This window comes from Platichthys flesus, chromosome 13 (assembly GCF_949316205.1).
Source record: "Platichthys flesus chromosome 13, fPlaFle2.1, whole genome shotgun sequence".
Lineage (NCBI taxonomy): Eukaryota > Metazoa > Chordata > Actinopteri > Pleuronectiformes > Pleuronectidae > Platichthys > Platichthys flesus.
The window spans coordinates 24762619-24784927 of record NC_084957.1 but is presented as its reverse complement, the minus strand read 5'-3'; positions in this window follow the sequence as shown (position 1 = coordinate 24784927).

The following is a 22309-nucleotide window of genomic DNA, read 5'->3' as shown; positions in this document are numbered from 1 at the left end:
TCCAGCACCAGCCACGCCCAGGGACCCACTGTAAAGCCCCACCCTGAGTGCTAAGAAATGCCTACAAATGTCTCACTCTTTGTGTTAGGTAAAAAAATTACATGGGACACTTGTAGGCACTTTACATTATAGCAAGAATGCCTAGAAATGTCCCAAATGTTTTGTTAGGGAAAAATACAAAACATGGTAGAAAAAATTCTCCAGCACCAGCCACGCCCAGGGACCCACTCTAAAGCCCCACCTTGAGTGCCATGAAATGCCTAGACATGTCTCACTCTTTGTGTTAGGTAAATAAATGACATGGGACACTTGTAGGCACTTTACATTAAAGCAAATATGCCTAGAAATGTCCCAAATGTTTTGTTAGGGAAAAATACAAAATATGTTAGAAAGAAATCTCCAGCACCAGCCAAGCCCAGGGACCAACTCTAAAGCCTCACCGTGAGTGCTGAAAAAACCTATAAATGTCTCACTCTTTGTGTTAGGTAAAACAAATAAAAATACATGGGACATTTGTAGGCACTTTACATTATAGCAAGAATGCCTAGAAATGTCCGAAATGTTTTGTTAGGGAAAAATGAAATACATGGGAGAAAAAAATCTCCAACACCAGCCAAGCCTGGGGAGCCACTCTAAAGCCCAACATTGAGTGCATGAAAAATGCCTAGAAATGTGTCACTCTTTGTGTTAGGTAAAAAAATGACATGGGACACTTGTAGGCACTTTACATTATAGCAAGAATACCTAGAGATGTACCAAATGTTTTGTTAGGGAAAAAATAAATACATGGGAGAAAAAATTCTCCAGCACAAGCCACGCCCAGGGACCCACTCTAAAGCCTCACCTTGAGTGCTGAGAAATGCCTAGAAATGTCTCACTCTTTGTGTTAGGTAAAAAAATGACATGGGACACTTGTAGGCACTTTACATTATAGCAAGAATGCCTAGAAATGTCCCAAATGTTTTGTTAGGGAAAAATACAAAACATGGTAGAAAAAAATCGCACGCACCAGCCAAGCCTGGGGAGCCACTCTAAAGCCCAACATTGAGTGCTGAAAAATGCCTAGAAATGTGTCACTCTTTGTGTTAGGTAAAAAAATGACATGGGACACTTGTAGGCACTTTACATTATAGCAAGAATACCTAGAGATGTACCAAATGTTTTGTTAGGGAAAAAAGAAATACATGGGAGAAAAAATTCTCCAGCACAAGCCACGCCCAGGGACCCACTGTAAAGCCCCATCCTGAGTGCTGAGAAATGCCTAGAAATGTCTCACTCTTTGTGTTAGGTAAAAAAATGACATGGGACACTAGTAGGCACTTTACATTATAGCAAGAATACGTAGAGATGTACCAAATGTTTTGTTAGGGAAAAATGAAATACACGGGAGAAAAAATTCTCCAGCACCAGCCACGCCCAGGGACCCACTGTAAAGCCCCACCCTGAGTGCTAAGAAATGCCTAGAAATGTCTCAATCTTTGTGTTAGGTTGAACAAATAAAAATACATGGGACATTTGTAGGCACTTTACATCAAAGCATGCATGCCTAGAAATGTCCCAAATGTTTTGTTAGGGAAAAATGAAATACATGGTAGAAAAAATTCTCCAGCACCAGCCACGCCCAGGGACCCACTCTAAAGCCCCACATTGAGTGCTGAAAAATGCCTAGAAATGTCTCACTCTTTGTGTTAGGTAAAAAAATTACATGGGACACTTGTAGGCACTTTACATTATAGCAAGAATGCCTAGAAATGTCCCAAATGTTTTGTTAGGGAAAAATACAAAACATGGTAGAAAAAAATTGCCAGCACCAGCCAAGCCTGGGGAGCCACTCTAGAGCCCAACATTGAGTGCTGAAAAATGACATGGGACACTAGTATGCACTTTACATTATAGCAAGAATGCCTAGAAATGTCCCAAATGTTTTGTTAGGGAAAAATTAAATACATGGGAAAAAATATTCTCCATTACCAGCCACGCCCAGGGACCCACTCTAAAGCCCCACCTTGAGTGCTGCGAAATGCCTAGAAATGTCTCACTCTTTGTGTTAGGTAAATAAATGACACGGGACATTTGTAGGCACTTTACATCAAAGCATGAATGCCTAGAAATGTCCCAAATGTTTTGTAGGGGAAAATGAAATACATGGTAGAAAAAATTCTCCAGCACCAGCCACGCCCAAGGACCCACTCTAAAGCCCCACATTGAGTGCTGAAAAATGCCTAGAAATGTCTCTCTTCATGTGTTAGCTAAAAAAAATAAAAATACATGGGACACTTGTAGGCACTTTACAAATATTTCGCAAGAATACCTAGAAATGTCTGAAATGTTTTGTTAGGGAAAAATGAAATACATGGGAGAAAAAAATCTCAGGCACCAGCCAAGCCTGAGGAGCCACTCTAAAGCCCAACCCTGAGTGCTGAGAAATTTCTAGAAATGTCTCACTCTTTGTGTTAGGTAAAAAAATTACATGGGACACTTGTAGGCACTTTACATTATAGCAAGAATACGTAGAGATGTACCAAATGTTTTGTTAGGGAAAAATGAAATACATGGGAGAAAAAATTCTCCAGCACCAGCCACGCCCAGGGACCCACTGTAAAGCCCCACCCTGAGTGCTAAGAAATGCCTAGAAATGTCTCACTCTTTGTGTTAGGTAAAAAAATTACATGGGACACTTGTAGGCACTTTACATTAAAGCAAATATGCCTAGAAATGTCTCAAATGTTTTGTTAGGGAAAAATACAAAATATGTTAGAAAGAAATCTCCAGCACCAGCCAAGCCCAGGGACCCACTCTAAAGCCTCACCTTGAGTGCTGAAAAAACCTAGAAATGTCTCACTCTTTGTGTTAGGTAAAACAAATAAAAATACATGGGACATTTGTAGGCACTTTACATTATAGCAAGAATGCCTAGAAATGTCCGAAATGTTTTGTTAGGGAAAAATGAAATACATGGGAGAAAAAAATCTCCAACACCAGCCAAGCCTGGGGAGCCACTCTAAAGCCCAACATTGAGTGCTGAAAAATGCCTAGAAATGTGTCACTCTTTGTGTTAGGTAAAAAAATGACATGGGACACTTGTAGGCACTTTACATTATAGCAAGAATACCTAGAGATGTACCAAATGTTTTGTTTGGGAAAAAAGAAATACATGGGAGAAAAAATTCTCCAGCACAAGCCACGCCCAGGGACCCACTGTAAAGCCCCATCCTGAGTGCTGAGAAATGCCTAGAAATGTCTCACTCTTTGTGTTAGGTAAAAAAATGACATGGGACACTAGTAGGCACTTTACATTATAGCAAGAATACGTAGAGATGTACCAAATGTTTTGTTAGGGAAAAATTAAATACACGGGAGAAAAAATTCTCCAGCACCAGCCACGCCCAGGGACCCACTGTAAAGCCCCACCCTGAGTGCTAAGAAATGCCTAGAAATGTCTCAATCTTTGTGTTAGGTAGAACAAATAAAAATACATGGGACATTTGTAGGCACTTTACATCAAAGCATGAATGCCTAGAAATGTCCCAAATGTTTTGTTAGGGAAAAATGAAATACATGGTAGAAAAAATTCTCCAGCACCAGCCACGCCCAGGGACCCACTCTAAAGCCCCACATTGAGTGCTGAAAAATGCCTAGAAATGTCTCTCTTTATGTGTTAGCTAAAAAAAATAAAAATACATGGGACACTTGTAGGCACTTTACAAATATTTCGCAAGAATACCTAGAAATGTCCGAAATGTTTTGTTAGGGAAAAATGAAATACATGGGAGAAAAAAATCTCAAGCACCAGCCAAGCCTGAGGAGCCACTCTAAAGCCCAACCCTGAGTGCTGAAAAATGCCTAGAAATGTCTCACTCTTTGTGTTAGGTAAAAAAATTACATGGGACACTTGTAGGCACTTTACATTATAGCAAGAATACGTAGAGATGTACCAAATGTTTTGTTAGGGAAAAATGAAATACATGGGAGAAAAATTCTCCAGCACCAGCCACGCCCAGGGACCCACTGTAAAGCCCCACCCTGAGTGCTAAGAAATGCCTACAAATGTCTCACTCTTTGTGTTAGGTAAAAAAATTACATGGGACACTTGTAGGCACTTTACATTATAGCAAGAATGCCTAGAAATGTCCCAAATGTTTTGTTAGGGAAAAATACAAAACATGGTAGAAAAAATTCTCCAGCACCAGCCACGCCCAGGGACCCACTCTAAAGCCCCACCTTGAGTGCCATGAAATGCCTAGAAATGTCTCACTCTTTGTGTTAGGTAAATAAATGACATGGGACACTTGTAGGCACTTTACATTATAGCAAGAATACCTAGAGATGTACCAAATGTTTTGTTTGGGAAAAAAGAAATACATTTGAGAAAAAATTCTCCAGCACAAGCCACGCCCAGGGACCCACTGTAAAGCCCCATCCTGAGTGCTGAGAAATGCCTAGAAATGTCTCACTCTTTGTGTTAGGTAAAAAAATGACATGGGACACTAGTAGGCACTTTACATTATAGCAAGAATACGTAGAGATGTACCAAATGTTTTGTTAGGGAAAAATTAAATACACGGGAGAAAAAATTCTCCAGCACCAGCCACGCCCAGGGACCCACTGTAAAGCCCCACCCTGAGTGCTAAGAAATGCCTAGAAATGTCTCAATCTTTGTGTTAGGTAGAACAAATAAAAATACATGGGACATTTGTAGGCACTTTACATCAAAGCATGAATGCCTAGAAATGTCCCAAATGTTTTGTTAGGGAAAAATGAAATACATGGTAGAAAAAATTCTCCAGCACCAGCCACGCCCAGGGACCCACTCTAAAGCCCCACATTGAGTGCTGAAAAATGCCTAGAAATGTCTCTCTTTATGTGTTAGCTAAAAAAAATAAAAATACATGGGACACTTGTAGGCACTTTACAAATATTTCGCAAGAATACCTAGAAATGTCCGAAATGTTTTGTTAGGGAAAAATGAAATACATGGGAGAAAAAAATCTCAAGCACCAGCCAAGCCTGAGGAGCCACTCTAAAGCCCAACCCTGAGTGCTGAAAAATGCCTAGAAATGTCTCACTCTTTGTGTTAGGTAAAAAAATTACATGGGACACTTGTAGGCACTTTACATTATAGCAAGAATACGTAGAGATGTACCAAATGTTTTGTTAGGGAAAAATGAAATACATGGGAGAAAAATTCTCCAGCACCAGCCACGCCCAGGGACCCACTGTAAAGCCCCACCCTGAGTGCTAAGAAATGCCTACAAATGTCTCACTCTTTGTGTTAGGTAAAAAAATTACATGGGACACTTGTAGGCACTTTACATTATAGCAAGAATGCCTAGAAATGTCCCAAATGTTTTGTTAGGGAAAAATACAAAACATGGTAGAAAAAATTCTCCAGCACCAGCCACGCCCAGGGACCCACTCTAAAGCCCCACCTTGAGTGCCATGAAATGCCTAGAAATGTCTCACTCTTTGTGTTAGGTAAATAAATGACATGGGACACTTGTAGGCACTTTACATTAAAGCAAATATGCCTAGAAATGTCCCAAATGTTTTGTTAGGGAAAAATACAAAATATGTTAGAAAGAAATCTCCAGCACCAGCCAAGCCCAGGGACCAACTCTAAAGCCTCACCGTGAGTGCTGAAAAAACCTATAAATGTCTCACTCTTTGTGTTAGGTAAAACAAATAAAAATACATGGGACATTTGTAGGCACTTTACATTATAGCAAGAATGCCTAGAAATGTCCGAAATGTTTTGTTAGGGAAAAATGAAATACATGGGAGAAAAAAATCTCCAACACCAGCCAAGCCTGGGGAGCCACTCTAAAGCCCAACATTGAGTGCATGAAAAATGCCTAGAAATGTGTCACTCTTTGTGTTAGGTAAAAAAATGACATGGGACACTTGTAGGCACTTTACATTATAGCAAGAATACCTAGTGATGTACCAAATGTTTTGTTAGGGAAAAAATAAATACATGGGAGAAAAAATTCTCCAGCAAAAGCCACGCCCAGGGACCCACTCTAAAGCCTCACCTTGAGTGCTGAGAAATGCCTAGAAATGTCTCACTCTTTGTGTTAGGTAAAAAAATGACATGGGACACTTGTAGGCACTTTACATTATAGCAAGAATGCCTAGAAATGTCCCAAATGTTTTGTTAGGGAAAAATACAAAACATGGTAGAAAAAAATCGCACGCACCAGCCAAGCCTGGGGAGCCACTCTAAAGCCCAACATTGAGTGCTGAAAAATGCCTAGAAATGTGTCACTCTTTGTGTTAGGTAAAAAAATGACATGGGACACTTGTAGGCACTTTACATTATAGCAAGAATACCTAGAGATGTACCAAATGTTTTGTTAGGGAAAAAAGAAATACATGGGAGAAAAAATTCTCCAGCACAAGCCACGCCCAGGGACCCACTGTAAAGCCCCATCCTGAGTGCTGAGAAATGCCTAGAAATGTCTCACTCTTTGTGTTAGGTAAAAAAATGACATGGGACACTAGTAGGCACTTTACATTATAGCAAGAATACGTAGAGATGTACCAAATGTTTTGTTAGGGAAAAATGAAATACACGGGAGAAAAAATTCTCCAGCACCAGCCACGCCCAGGGACCCACTGTAAAGCCCCACCCTGAGTGCTAAGAAATGCCTAGAAATGTCTCAATCTTTGTGTTAGGTTGAACAAATAAAAATACATGGGACATTTGTAGGCACTTTACATCAAAGCATGAATGCCTAGAAATGTCCCAAATGTTTTGTTAGGGAAAAATGAAATACATGGTAGAAAAAATTCTCCAGCACCAGCCACGCCCAGGGACCCACTGTAAAGCCCCACCCTGAGTGCTGAGAAATGCCTAGAAATGTCTCACTCTTTGTGTTAGGTAAAAAAATGACATGGGACACTTGTAGGCACTTTACATTATAGCAAGAATGCCTAGAAATGTCCGAAATGTTTTGTTAGGGAAAAATTAAATACATTTTAGAAAAAAATTGCCAGCACCAGCCAAGCCTGAGGAAACACTCTAAAGCCCAACCCTGGGTGCTGAAAAATGCCTAGAAATGTCTCACTCTTTGTGTTAGGTAAAAAAATTACATGGGACACTTGTAGGCACTTTACATTATAGCAAGAATGCCTAGAAATGTCCCAAAAATTTTGTTAGGGAAAAATTAAATACATGGTAGAAAAAAATTGCCAGCACCAGCCAAGCCTGGGGAGCCACTGTAAAGCCCAACATTGAGTGCTGGAAAATGCCTGGAAATGTGTCACTCTTTGTGTTAGGTAAAACAAATAAAAATACATGGTACACTTGTAGGCACTTTATATTATAGCAAGAATGCCTAGAAATGTCCGAAATGTTTTGTTAGGGAAAAATGAAATACATGGGGGAAAAAAATCTCCAGCACCAGCCAAGCCTTAGGAAACACTCTAAAGCCCAACCCTGAGTGCTGAAAAATGCCTAGAAATGTCTCACTCTTTGTGTTAGGTAAAAAAATGACATGGGACACTTGTAGGCACTTTACATTATAGCGAGAATACCTAGAGATGTACCCAATGTTTTGTTAGGGAAAAATGAAATACATGGGAGAAAAATTCTCCAGCACCAGCCACGCCCAGGGACCCAATGTAAAGCCCAACCCTGAGTGCTGAGAAATGCCTAGAAATGTCTCACTCTTTGTGTTAGGTAAAAAAATGACATGGGACACTTGTAGGCATTTTACAAATAAAGCAAGAATGCCTAGAAATGTCCGAAATGTTTTGTTAGGGAAAAATTAAATACATGGTAGAAAAAAACTGCCAGCACCAGCCAAGCCTGAGGAAACACTCTAAAGCCCAACCCTGGGTGCTGAAAAATGCCTAGAAATGACTCACTCTTTGTGTTAGGTAAAAAAATTACATGGGACACTTGTAGGCACTTTACATTATAGCAAGAATGCCTAGAAATGTCCCAAAAATTTTGTTAGGGAAAAATTAAATACATGGTAGAAAAAAATTGCCAGCACCAGCCAAGCCTGGGGAGCCACTGTAAAGCCCAACATTGAGTGCTGGAAAATGCCTGGAAATGTGTCACTCTTTGTGTTAGGTAAAACAAATAAAAATACATGGTACATTTGTAGGCACTTTATATTATAGCAAGAATGCCTAGAAATGTCCGAAATGTTTTGTTAGGAAAAAATGAAATACATGGGGGAAAAAAATCTCCAGCACCAGCCAAGCCTTAGGAAACACTCTAAAGCCCAATCCTGAGTTTTGAAAAATGCCTAGAAATGTCTCACTCTTTGTGTTAGGTAAAAAAATGACATGGGACACTTGTAGGCACTTTACAGTATAGCAAGAATACCTAGAGATGTACCAAATGTTTTGTTAGGGAAAAATGAAATACATGGGAGAAAAAATTCTCCAGCACCAGCCACGCCCAGGGACCCACTGTAAAGCCCCACCCTGAGTGCTAAGAAATGCCTAGAAATGTCTCACTCTTTGTGTTAGGTAAAAAAATTACATGGGACACTTGTAGGCACTTTACATTATAGCAAGAATGCCTAGAAATGTCCCAAATGTTTTGTTAGGGAAAAATACAAAAAAACATGGTAGAAAAAATTCTCCAGCACCAGCCACGCCCAGGGACCCACTCTAAAGCCCCACCTTGAGTGCCGTGAAATGCCTAGAAATGTCTCACTCTTTGTGTTAGGTAAATAAATGACATGGGACACTTGTAGGCACTTTACATTAAAGCAAATATGCCTAGAAATGTCCCAAATGTTTTGTTAGGGAAAAAAACAAAATAGGTTAGAAAGAAATCTCCAGCACCAGCCAAACCCAGGGACCCACTCTAAAGCCTCACCTTGAGTGCTGAAAAAACCTAGAAATGTCTCACTCTTTGTGTTAGGTAAAACAAATAAAAATACATGGAACACTTGTAGGCACTTTACATTATAGCAAGAATGCCTAGAAATGTCCGAAATGTTTTGTCAGGGAAAAATGAAATACATGGGAGAAAAAGTTCTCCAGCACCAGCCACGCCCAGGGACCCACTGTAAAGAACCACCCTGAGTGCTGACAAATGCCTAGAAATGTCTCACTCTTTGTGTTAGGTAAAAAAAAATTACATGGGACACTTGTAGGCACTTTACATTATAGCAAGAATGCCTAGAAATGTCCCAAATGTTTTGTTACGGTAAAATTAAATACATGGGAAAAAAAATTCTCCATTACCAGCCACGCCCATGGACCCACTCTAAAGCCCAACATTGAGTGCTGAGAAATGCCTAGAAATGTCTCACTCTTTGTGTTAGGTAAAAAAATGACATGGGACACTAGTAGGCACTTTACATTATAGCAAGAATGCCTAGAAATGTCCCAAATGTTTTGTTAGGGAAAAATAAAAAACATGGTAGAAAATAATCTCCAGCACCAGCCATTGCCAGGGACCCACTCTAAAGCCCCACCTTGAGTGCTGAAAAATGCCTAGAAATGTCTCACTTTATGTGTTATCTAAAAAAATACATGGAACACTTGTAGGCACTTTACATTATAGCAAGAATGCCTAGAAATGTCCGAAATGTTTTGTTAGGGAAAAATGAAATACATGGGAGAAAAAAATCTCCAGCACCAGCCAAGCCTGAGGACCCACTCTAAAACCCCACCCTGAGTGCTGAAAAATGCCTAAAAATGTCTCACTTTTTGTGTTAGGTAAACAAATGACATGGGACACTTGTAGGCACTTAACAGTATAGCAAAAATGCCTCAAAATGTCCCACAAGTTTTATTAGGGAAAAATACAATACATGGAAGAAATACATTTCCAGCACCAGCCAAGCCTGGGGAGCCACTCTAAAGCGCAACATTGAGTGCTGAACAATGCCTAGAAATGTGTCACTCTTTGTGTTAGATAAAAAAATGACATGGGACACTAGTAGGCACTTTACATTTTAGCAAGAATGCCTAGAAATTGCCCAAATGTTTTGTTAGAGAAAAATTAAATACATGGGAGAAAAAATTCTCCAGCACCAGCCACGCTCAGGGACCGACTCTAAAGCCCCACCTTGAGTGCTAAGAAATGCCTAGAAATGTCTCACTCTTTGTGTTAGGTAAAAAAATGACATGGGACACTTGTAGGCACTTTACATCATAGCAAGAATGCCTAGAAATGTCCCAAATGTTTTGTTACGGTAAAATTAAATACATGGGAAAAAAAATTCTCCATTACCAGCCACGCCCATGGACCCACTCTAAAGCCCAACATTGAGTGCTGAGAAATGCCTAGAAATGTCTCACTCTTTGTGTTAGGTAAAAAAATGACATGGGACACTAGTAGGCAATTTACATTATAGCAAGAATGCCTAGAAATTACCCAAATGTTTTGTTAGAGAAAAATTAAATACATGGGAGAAAAAATTCTCCAGCACCAGCCACGTTCAGGGACCCACTCAAAATGCCCCACCTTGAGTTCTAAGAAATGCCTAGAAATGTCTCACTCTTTGTGTTAGGTAAAAAAATGACATGGGACACTTGTAGGCACTTTACAAATGAAGCAAGAATGCCTAGAAATGTCCCAAATGTTTGTTAGGGAAAAATACAAAACATGGTAGAAAAAATCTCCAGCACCAGCCAAGCCCAGGGACCCACTCTAAAGCCCCACCTTTGGTGCTGAAAAATGCCTAGAAATGTCTCACTTCATGTGTTAGCTAAAAAAATGACATGGGACACTTGTAGGCAATTTACATTATAGCAAGAATGCCTAGAAATGTCCGAAATGTTTTGTTAGGGAAAAATGAAATACATGGGAGAAAAAAATCTCCAGCACCAGCCAAGCCTGAGGACCCACTCTAAAGCCCCACCTTGAGTGCTGAAATATGCCTAGAAATGTCTCATTTTATGTATTAGGTAAAAAAAATAAAAATACATGGGACATTTCTAGGCACTTAACAGTATAGCAAGAATGCCTAGAAATGTCCCAAATGTTTTGTTAGGGAAAAATACAATACATGGTAGAAAAAATTCTCCAACACCAGCCAAGCCCTAAGACCCACTCTAAAGCCCCACCTTGAATGCTGAAAAAGGCCTAGAAATGTCTCACTGTTTGTGTTAGGTAAAAAAAAAAAAAATACATGGGACACTTGTAGGCACTTTACATTATAGCAAGAATGCCTAGAAATGTCCCAAATGTTTTGTTAGGGAAAAATAAAATACATGGTAGTAAAATTCTCCCACATCAGCCAAGCCCTAAGACCAGGGCCGGTCTTTCCTACAGGCGACATAGGCGGTTTCCTAGGGCGCCACTCAGAGGGGGGCGCCAAAAACTGCGCCCAGCAAAAAAAATAAAGTTTTTTGCGCCCCCTTCTATATGTGTTATGCCCCAAAACATTGTGTTTAATTACTTTAACAGTAATTTAAGATTATTCCTAATAATATACGTGATAGTCACTCGGGTTTACGTTTCATTAGAGAAATCAGTAAATGACAGCAGCACTCAAGAGGAACGTTTGGCACGGGAGCAGTTTCACCCCGTCCTGTCTCTTTGGGGGTAACGTCCACTCACATGCCAGGTGCAGTCTGGATGGGGAACTGAATTCTCCCTGTCTTTACTGCTGCTGCATCCATCCTGCATTCTACGGGTTAGTAGTGGGTGAGAGTCACCTACGTTAGCTCCTAAAGCTTCGCTTGATCACCACGAGTGTCATTGAGACGTGTTGACTGGTAAAAACTGAGAAACTCCGCTGGGCAGTGAGCACTCTCACCACTAGGTGGGCGGGGCTACATTCGCCTGTATTACTGTTTATTTTACCTGCACGTCATCTTGCAGGCGGGTCGCGATAGTATATTGTTTACTTTACAGTGTGTAGTTCAGCTCTGACACACACAGACTCTGTAATTAAGTCATGTATTGTTATTGTGCATTATAAAGACCAGTTATAAGCTAATGTTCAATAGGTCTTTATTGTAAATGTTTATATTTCTTTATGAGTGATAATGTATGTTAAGATGTTTGAAGTAAAGAGACACCATAATTATTGAATGTATGTTTTATGCACTTTAAAATGCAGTTCCACTCAGAGAAATGCTTGTGCTTGAAATTGTGTTTAAATTGAATAAGATGCAGACTGGATGAGGAACTGAAGGCTCTGTCGTTATTGCTGCTGCATTCCTGCTGTATTCTACAGATATACTTTGTTGCTGTGGTATCAATCTTGGGATCCGTAACATATATCTCCAACCAAAATTTTGACATCAAAAAAATAAATCAAACATTAGGGTAAAATGAGCCGAAAACGGAAGGGTTACGTACCTCCTTGGTGTTGTCAGAACATGCTAGCACATTGAGGCTTATGGTTAGTGTGTGTGTCCAAACAATTTCGACGAAGGAAGAAATAATTGTGGAAGTTTTCATGGAAAATCGTTTTGAAAAAATAATATAATAAAAACAATCGGGGGGGGGGGGGCGCCAGGAGTGAAGCTTGCCTAGAGCGCCAAATGTGCCATGGCCGGCCCTGCCTAAGACCCACTCTAAAGCCCCACCTTGAGTGCTGATAAATGCCTAGAAATGTCTCACTCTTTGTGTAAGGTAAAAACAAAACAAAAAATAACATGGGGACACTTGTAGGCACTTTACATTGTAGCAAGAATGTCTAGAAATGTCCCAAATGTTTTGTTAGGGAAAAATACAATACATGGTAGAAAACATTCTCCAGCACCAGCCAAGCCCAGGGACCCACTCTAAAGCCCCACCCTGAGTGCTGAAAAATGCCTAGAAATGTCTCACTCTTTGTGTTAGGTAAAAACAAAACAAAAAATAACATGGGACACTTGTAGGTACTTTGCATTATAACAAGAATGCCTAGAAATGTCCCACACGTTGTATTAGGGAAAAATGAAATACACTTGTAGGCACTTTGCATTATTGCAAGAATGCCTAGAAATGTCCCAAATGTTTTGTTAGGGAAAAATACAATACATGGTAGAAAAAATTCTCAAGCACCAGCCAAGACCAGGGACCCACTCTAAAGCCCCACCCTGAGTGCTGAAAAATGCCTAGAAATGTCTCACTCTTTGTGTTAGGTAAAAAAAAAATACATGGGACACTTGTAGGCACTTTACATTGCAGCAAGAATGCCTAGAAATGTCCCAAATGTTAGGGAAAAATACAATACATGGTAGAAAACATTCTCCAGCACCAGCCAAGCTCGGGAACCCACTCTAAAGCCCCACCTTGAATGCTGAGAAATGCCTAGAAATGTCTCACTCTTTGAGTTAGGTAAATAAATGACATGGGACACTTGTAGGCACTTTACATCAAAGCAAGAATACCTAGAGATGTACAAAATGTTTTGTTAGGGAAAAATGAAATACATGGGAGAAAAAATTCTCCAGCACCAGCCACGCCCAGGGACCCACTGTAAAGCCCCACCCTGAGTGCTAAGAAATGCTTAGAAATGTCTCACTCTTTGTGTTAGGTAAAAAAATTACATGGGACACTTGTAGGCACTTTACATTATAGCAAGAATGCCTAGAAATGTCCCAAATGTTTTGTTAGGGAAAAATACAAAACATGGTAGAAAAAAATTGCCAGCACCAGCCAAAGCCCAACATTGAGTGCTGAAAAATGCCTGGAAATGTGTCACTCTTTGTGTTAGGTAAAATAATGACATGGGACACTAGTAGGCACTTTACATTATAGCAAGAATGCCTAGAAAAGTCCCAGATGTTTTGTTAGGGAAAAATTAAATACATGGGAAAAAAAATTCTCCATTACCACCCATGCCCAGGGACACACTCTAAAGCCCCACCTTGAGTGCTGAGAAATGCCTAGAAATGTCTCACTTTTGTGTTAGGTAAAAAAATGACATGGGACACTTGTAGGCACTTTACATCAAAGCAAGAATGCCTAGAAATGTCCCAAATGTTTTGCTAGGGAAATATTAAATACATGGTAGAAAAAATTCTCCAGCACCAGCCACGCCCAGGGACCCACTCTAAAGCCCCACCTTGAGTGCTGAGAAATGCCTAGAAATGTCTCACTTTTGTGTTAGGTAAAAAAATGACATGGGACACTTGTAGGCACTTTACATCAAAGCAAGAATGCCTAGAAATGTCCCAAATGTTTTGTTAGGGAAATATTAAATACATGGTAGAAAAAATTCTCCATTACCAGCCACGCCCAGGGACCCACTCTAAAGAAATAGAGTACTCAAGGTGGGGACCTTGAGTGCTGAGAAATGCCTAGAAATGTCTCACTCTTTGTGTTAGGTAAAAAAAATGACATGGGACACTTGTAGGCACTTTACATCATAGCAAGAATACCTAGAGATGTACCAAATGTTTTGTTAGGGAAAAATGAAATACATGGGAGAAAAAATTCTCCAGCACCAGCCACGCCCAGGGACCCACTGTAAAGCCCCACATTGAGTGCTGAAATATGCCTAGAAATGTCTCATTTTATGTATTAGGTAAAAAAAATAAAAATACATGGGACATTTCTAGGCACTTAACAGTATAGCAAGAATGCCTAGAAATGTCCCGAATGTTTTGTTAGGGAAAAATACAATACATGGTAGAAAACATTCTCCAGCACAAGCCAAGCCCGGGGACCCACTCTAAAGCCCCACCCTGACTTCTGAAAAATGCCTAGAAATGTCTCACTCTTTTGTTAGGTAAAAACAAAATAAAAAATAACATGGGACACTGGTAGACTCTTTGCATTATAGCAAGAATGTCTAGAAATGTCCCAAATGTTTTGTTAGGGAAAAATACAATACAGGACAGAAAAAATTCTCAAACCCAAGCCAAGCCCGGGAACCCACTCTAAAGCCCCACCTTGAATGCTGATACATGTCTAGAAATGTGTCAATCTTTGTGTTAGGTAAAAACAAAACAAAATACATGGGGACACTTGTAGGCACTTTACATCGTAGCAAGAATGCCTAGAAATGTCCCAAATGTTTTGTTAGGGAAAATACAATACATGGAAGAAAAAATTCTCCAACACCAGCCAAGTCCTGGGGTCCACTCTAAAGCCCCACCTTAAATGCTGAAAAAATGCCTAGAAATGTGTCACTCTTTGTGTTATGTAAAAAAATGACATGGGACACTTGTAGGCACCTTACATTATAGCCATATTGCCTAGAAATATCCCAAATGTTTTGTTAGGGAAAAATACAATACATGGTAGAAAACATTCTCCAGCACCAGCCAAGCCCAGGGACCCACTCTAAAGCCCAGCCCTGAGTGCTGAAAAATGCCTAGAAGTGTCTCACTCTTTGTGTTAGGTAAAAAAAATGACATGGGACACTTGTAGGCACTTTACATTATAGCCACATTGCCTAGAAATGTCCCAAATGTTTTGTTAGGGAAAATTACAATACATGGTAGAAAAAATTCTCCAACACCAGCCAAGTCCTGGGACCCACTCTAAAGCCCCACCTTGAATGCTGAAAAAATGCCTAGAAATGTGTCACTCTTTGTGTTATGTAAAAAAATTACATGGGACACTTGTAGGCACTTTACATTATAGCCACATTGCCTAGAAATGTCCCAAATGTTTTGTTAGGGAAAAATACAATACATGGTAGAAAAAATTCTCCAACACCAGCCAAGCCCTAAGACCCACTCTAAAGCCCCACCTTGAGTGCTGAAAAAATTCCTAGAAATGTGTCACTCTTTGTGTTATGTAAAAAAATGACATGGGACACTTGTAGGCACTTTACATTATAGCCACATTGCCTAGAAATATCCCAAATGTTTTGTTAGGGAAAAATACAATACATGGTAGAAAACATTCTCAAGCACCAGCCAAGCCCAGGGACCCACTCTAAAGCCCCACCCTGAGTGCTGAAAAATGCCTAGAAGTGTCTCACTCTTTCTGTTAGGTAAAAAAATGACATGGGACACTTGTAGGCACTTTACATTATAGCCACATTGCCTAGAAATGTCCCAAATGTTTTGTTAGGGAAAAATACAATACATTGTAGAAAAAATTCTCCGACACCAGCCAAGCCCCGGGACCCACTCTAAAGCGCCACCTTGAGTGCTGATAAATGCCTGGAAATGTCTCACTCTTTGTGTCAGGTAAAAAAAAAATACATGGGACACTTGTAGGTACTTTACATTGCAGCAAGAATGCCTAGAAATGTCCCAAATGTTTTGTTAGGGAAAAATACAATACATGGTAGAAAAAATTCTCCAGCACCAGCCAAGCCCAGGGACCCACTCTAAAGCCCCACCCTGAGTGCTGAAAAATGCCTAGAAGTGTCTCACTCTTTGTGTTAGGTAAAAAAATGACATGGGACACTTGTAGGCACTTTACATTATAGCCACATTGCCTAGAAATGTCCCAAATGTTTTGTTAGGGAAAAATACAATACATGGTAGAAAAAATTCTCCAACAACAGCCAAGCCCTAAGACCCACTCTAAAGCCCCACCTTGAGTGCTGAAAAAATGCCTAGAAATGTCTCACTCTTTGTGTTAGGTAAAAAGAAAACAAAAAATACATGGGGAAACTTGTAGGCACTTTACATTGTAGCAAGAATGCCTAGAAATGTCCCAAATGTTTTGTTAGGGCAAAATACAGTAAATGGTAGCAAACATTCTCCAGCACCAGCCGAGCCCAGGGACCCACTCTAAAGCCCTACCCTGAGTGCTGAAAAATGCCTAGAAGTGTCTCGTTCTTTGTGTTAGGTAAAAAAAAAAATACATGGGACCCTTGTAGGCACTTTACATTGTAGCAAGAATGCCTAGAAATGTCCCAAATGTTTTGTTAGGGAAAAATACAATACATGGTAGAAAAAATTCTCCAACACCAGCCAAGTCCTGGGACCCACTCTAAAGCCACACCTTGAATGCTGAAAAAATGCCTAGAAATGTGTCACTCTTTGTGTTATGTAAAAAAATGACATGGGACACTTGGAGGCACTTTACATTATAGCCACATTGCCTAGAAATATCCCAAATGTTTTGTTAGGGAAAAATACAATACATGTTAGAAAACATTCTCCAGCACCAGCCAAGCCCAGGGACCCACTCTAAAGCCCCACCCTGAGTGCTGAAAAATGCCTAGAAGTGTCTCACTCTTTGTGTTAGGTAAAAAAATGACATGGGACACTTGTAGGCACTTTACATTATAGCCACATTGCCTAGAAATGTCCCAAATGTTTTGTTAGGGAAAAATCAGTACATGGTAGAAAAAATTCTCCAACAACAGCCAAGCCCTAAGACCCACTCTAAAGCCCCACCTTGAGTGCTGAAAAAATGCCTAGAAATGTCTCACTCTTTGTGTTAGGTAAAAAGAAAACAAAAAATACATGGGGAAACTTGTAGGCACTTTACATTGTAGCAAGAATGCCTAGAAATGTCCCAAATGTTTTGTTAGGGAAAAATACAATACATGGTAGAAAACATTCTCCAGCACCAGCCAAGCCCAGGGACCCACTCTAAAGCCCCACCCTGAGTGCTGAAAAATGCCTAGAAGTGTCTCACTCTTTGTGTTAGGTAAAAAAAATGACATGGGACACTTGTAGGCACTTTAAATTATAGCCACATAGCCTAGAAATGTCCCAAATGTTTTGTTAGGGAAAAATACAATACATGGTAGAAAAAATTCTCCAGCACCAGCCAAGTCCTGGGACCCACTCTAAAGCCCCACCCTGAGTGCTGAAAAATGCCTAGAAGTGTCTCACTCTTTGTGTTAGGTAAAAAAAATGACATGGGACACTTGTAGGCACTTTACATTATAGCCACATTGCCTAGAAATGTCCCAAATGTTTTGTTAGGGAAAATTACAATACATGGTAGAAAAAATTCTCCAACACCAGCCAAGTCCTGGGACCCACTCTAAAGCCCCACCTTGAATGCTGAAAAAATGCCTAGAAATGTGTCACTTTTTGTGTTATGTAAAAAAATGACATGGGACACTTGTAGGCACTTTACATTATAGCCACATTGCCTAGAAATGTCCCAAATGTTTTGTTAGGGAAAAATACAATACATGGTAGAAAAAATTCTCCAACACCAGCCAAGCCCTAAGACCCACTCTAAAGCCCCACCTTGAGTGCTGAAAAAATTCCTAGAAATGTGTCACTCTTTGTGTTATGTAAAAAAATGACATGGGACACTTGCAGGCACTTTACATTATAGCCACATTGCCTAGAAATATCCAAAATGTTTTGTTAGGGAAAAATACAATACATGGTAGAAAACATTCTCCAGCACCAGCCAAGCCCAGGGACCCACTCTAAAGCCCCACCCTGAGTGCTGAAAAATGCCTAGAAGTGTCTCACTCTTTCTGTTAGGTAAAAAAATGACATGGGACACTTGTAGGCACTTTACATTATAGCCACATTGCCTAGAAATGTCCCAAATGTTTTGTTAGGGAAAAATACAATACATGGTAGAAGAAATTGTCCAACACCAGCCAAGCCCTATGACCCACTCTAAAGCCCCACCTTGAATGCTGAAAAATGCCTAGAAATGTGTCACTCTTTGTGTTAGGTAAAAACAAAACAATACATGGGACACTTCTAGGCACTTTACATCGTAGCAAGAATGCCTAGAAATGTCCCAAATGTTTTGTTAGGGAAAAATACTATACATGGTAGAAAAAATTCTCCAACACCATCCAAGCCCTAAGACCCACTCTAAAGCCCAACCTTGAGTGCTGATAAATGCCTAGAAATGTCTCACTCTTTGTGTTAGGTAAAAAATAAATAAAAAATAACATGGGACACTTGTAGGCACTTTGCATTATAGCAAGAATTCCTAGAAATGTCCCACACGTTGTATTAGCGAAAAATGAAATACACTTGAAGGCACTTTACATTATTCCAAGAATGCCTAGAAATGTCCCAAATGTTTTGTTAGGGAAAAATACAATACATGGTAGAAAACATTCTCCAGCACCAGCCAAGCCCAGGGACTGTTGTTTGTGCGTATGCACCAAACAGCAGCTCAGAGTACTCGGCCTTCTTGGAAACCCTGAATGGAGTCCTGTATGGAGCTCCAGTAGGGGACTCCGTAGTTCTGCTGGGTGACTTCAACGCCCACGTTTGCAACGATGGAGACACCTGGAGAGGTGTTGTGGGGAGGAACGGCCTCCCTGATCTGAACCCGAGCGGTCGTTTGTTATTGGACTTCTGTGCTAGTCATGGATTATCCATAACAAACACCATGTTCGAACATAAGGGTGCTCATAGGTGTACTTGGTACCAGAGTACCCTAGGCCGAAGATCAATGATCGATTTTGTGATCGTGTCATCTGATCTGAGGCCGCATGTTTTGGACACTCGGGTAAAGAGAGGGGCGGAACTGTAAACCGACCACCATCTGGTTGTGAGTTGGATCAGGGAATGGGGGAAATTTCCGGATAGACCTGGTAAGCCCAAACGATTAGTGCGGGTGAACTGGGAACGTCTGGAGGAGGCCCCCGTCCTAGGTATCTTCAATTCACACCTCCGGTGGAGTTTTTCTGGCATTCCTGTGGAGGTTGGGGGCATTGAGCCGGAGTGGGCGGTGTTCAAATCCTCCATTGCTTAAGCTGCGGCGGCTAGCTGTGGCCTCAGGGTCTTAGGCTCCTCAAGGGGCGGTAACCCTCGGACACCGTGGTGGACACCGGTGGTCAGGGAAGCCGTCCGATTGAAGAAGGAGGCCTTCCGGGATATGATATCCTGGAGGACTCCTGACTCGGTTGAAGGGTACCGACAGGCCCGAAGGGCTGCAGCTGCTGCCGTGTCGGAGGCTAAGCAGCGGGTGTGGGAGAAGTTCGGAGAGGCCATGGAGAAGGACTTTCGGTCGGCACCAAAGTGTTTCTGGAAGACTATCCGGCACCTCAGGAGGGGGAAACTGGGAACCATCCAACCATCCACCGTCAATTTCCCTGGTGGAGGTCACTGAGGTTGTCAAACATCTCCGCAGTGGCAAGGCCCCAGGGATTGATGAGATCCAGCCAGAAATGCTAAAGGCTCTGGGTGTTGAGGGGCTGTCATGGTTGACACGCCTATTCAACATCGCTTGGGAGTCGGGTACAGTGCCAAAGGAGTGGCAAACCGGGCTGGTGGTTCCCCTGTTCAAAAAGGGGGACCAGAGAGTGTGTGCCAATTACCGGGGCATCACACTTCTCAGCCTCCCTGGTAAAGTCTACTCCAAGGTGCTGGAAAGGAGGGTTCGGCCGATCGTCGAACCTCAGATTGAAGAGGAACAATGCGGTTTTCGCCCCGGACGTGGAACTACGGGCTCTTCACTCTCGCAAGGATCCTGGAGGGCGCCTGGGAGTATGCCCATCCGGTCTACATGTGTTTTGTGGATCTGGAGAAGGCGTATGACCGGGTCCCCCGGGAGAAACTGTGGGAGGTGCTGCGGGAGTATGGGGTAAGGGGGTCTATCCTCAGGGCCATCCAATCCCTGTACTCCCAAAGCGAGAGCTGTGTTCGCGTCCTCGGCAGCCAGTCAGTTTTGTTCTCAGTGGATGCTGGTCTCCGCCAGGGCTGCGCCTTGTCACCAATCCTGTTTGTGATATACATGGACAGGATATCGAGGCATAGTCGTAGTGGGGAGGGGTTGCAGTTCGGTGGTCTGAGGATCTCGTCACTGCTTTTTGCAGATGACGTGGTCCTCATTGGATCATCGGCCTGTGACCTTCAGCACTCACTGGATCGGCTGGCGGCCGAGTGTGAAGCGGCTGGGATGAGGATCAGCACCGCTAAATCTGAGGCCATGACTCTTAGCAGGAAACCGATGGATTGCTTACTCCGGGTAGGAAATGAGTCCTTAGCCCAAGTGAAGGAGTTGAAGTACCTTGGGGTCTTGTTCGCGAGTAAGGGTACTATGGTGCGTGAGATTGGCCGGAGAATCGGAGCAGCGGGGGCGGTATTGCGTTCGCTTTACCGCACCGTTGTAACGAAAAGAGAGCTGAGCCGCAAGGCAAAGCTCTCGATCTACCGGTCGATCTTCGTTCCTATCCTCACCTATGGTCATGAGGGCTGGGTGATGACCGAAAGGACGAGATCGCGGGTACAAGTGGCCGAGATGAGTTTTCTCAGAAGGGTGGCTGGCGTCTCCCTTAGGGATAGGGTGAGAAGCTCAGCCATCCGTGAGGAACTCGGATTAGAGCCGCTGCTCCTTTACTTAGAATGGAGTCAGCTGAGGTGGTTCGGGCATCTGGTAAGGATGCCTACTGGGCGCCTTCCTTGGGAGGTGTTGGGGAGGAGACCTCGGGGAAGACCCAGGACTAGGTGGAGAGATTATATCTCAACACTGGCCTGGGAACGCCTCGGGATCCCCCCGTCAGAGTTGGTCAATGTGGCCCGGGAAAGGGAAGTTTGGGGCCCCCTGCTTGAGCTGCTCCACACGCGACCCGACCCCGGATAAGCGGATGAAAATGAGATGAGAATATCTTCTATAATATCTTCAGTACATATTTTCACTGCAGTGAACGTGCCCGTGCACAGAGTGCACAGGAAATCACTTAAGAAATGAAGACACTTTCCAAATAATCTCCCAGTGGAGGTAAGGATCCACTGATGTGAGGGAATAGGTCCGATTCTCTTAACAAATAAATACTATCGTGACAGTGGTGCTGGGTTCTGCGCGATGTGTGCATGCGAATGGAAGAATGAGGAGGAAGAGAGGGTTCAGCAATTACTGATCTTACACATTGTGTTATCCACTGCAGCGGCAGAGTGTCAGTGTATTTTCTTTATTAGTGACATCACTGCGGTTCCATAAAATCGCTCTTGACCTCCACCTCACTAACAAACGCCTCGATGTCAGTGTCAGAAACTTCACTTACTTTTCACATCGCTTGATGCCGTGCCTCCGTCAGGACTCAAGGTGGGAACCCATTGGTCAGCGGCATCGTTTAATGTCGGTGCCATGCTTTGTATTGAGCATTCATGGCTGACGGTGGGCATGTGGAGGGCGGATTTGGAGACAGATCCACGTACTAATGTTTCCAAGTGGACTGTGAATATTGCGTTTAGGCAGTGTCGGTTTTGGGCACGGACGAACCGGGCAGCCGCCTGGGGCGGCACCTTCTCATGTCACGTGGGGGGCGGCACGAGCACTGTCAAAATGCTGTTATGTGGGGTGGAACTGCTAGCTCTACGTCCAGCCCTCCTCCTTTATCCGGTCTAGGGACCAGCAAAATGATTCAAAAGAGACACTCTGGCAGGGCAAGTTCATTTTTTTTCCTTCTTTAGTTTGGTTTAGTTTTCAGGGCCCTGAAAGGGTTCAGTTTCACCACGATCCACACGAGAGATGTGGGAATGTCTCGATTCTTAGATGCATCATGATGTGCTCTTTGCATCTATGAAGAGACTGAACTCATTG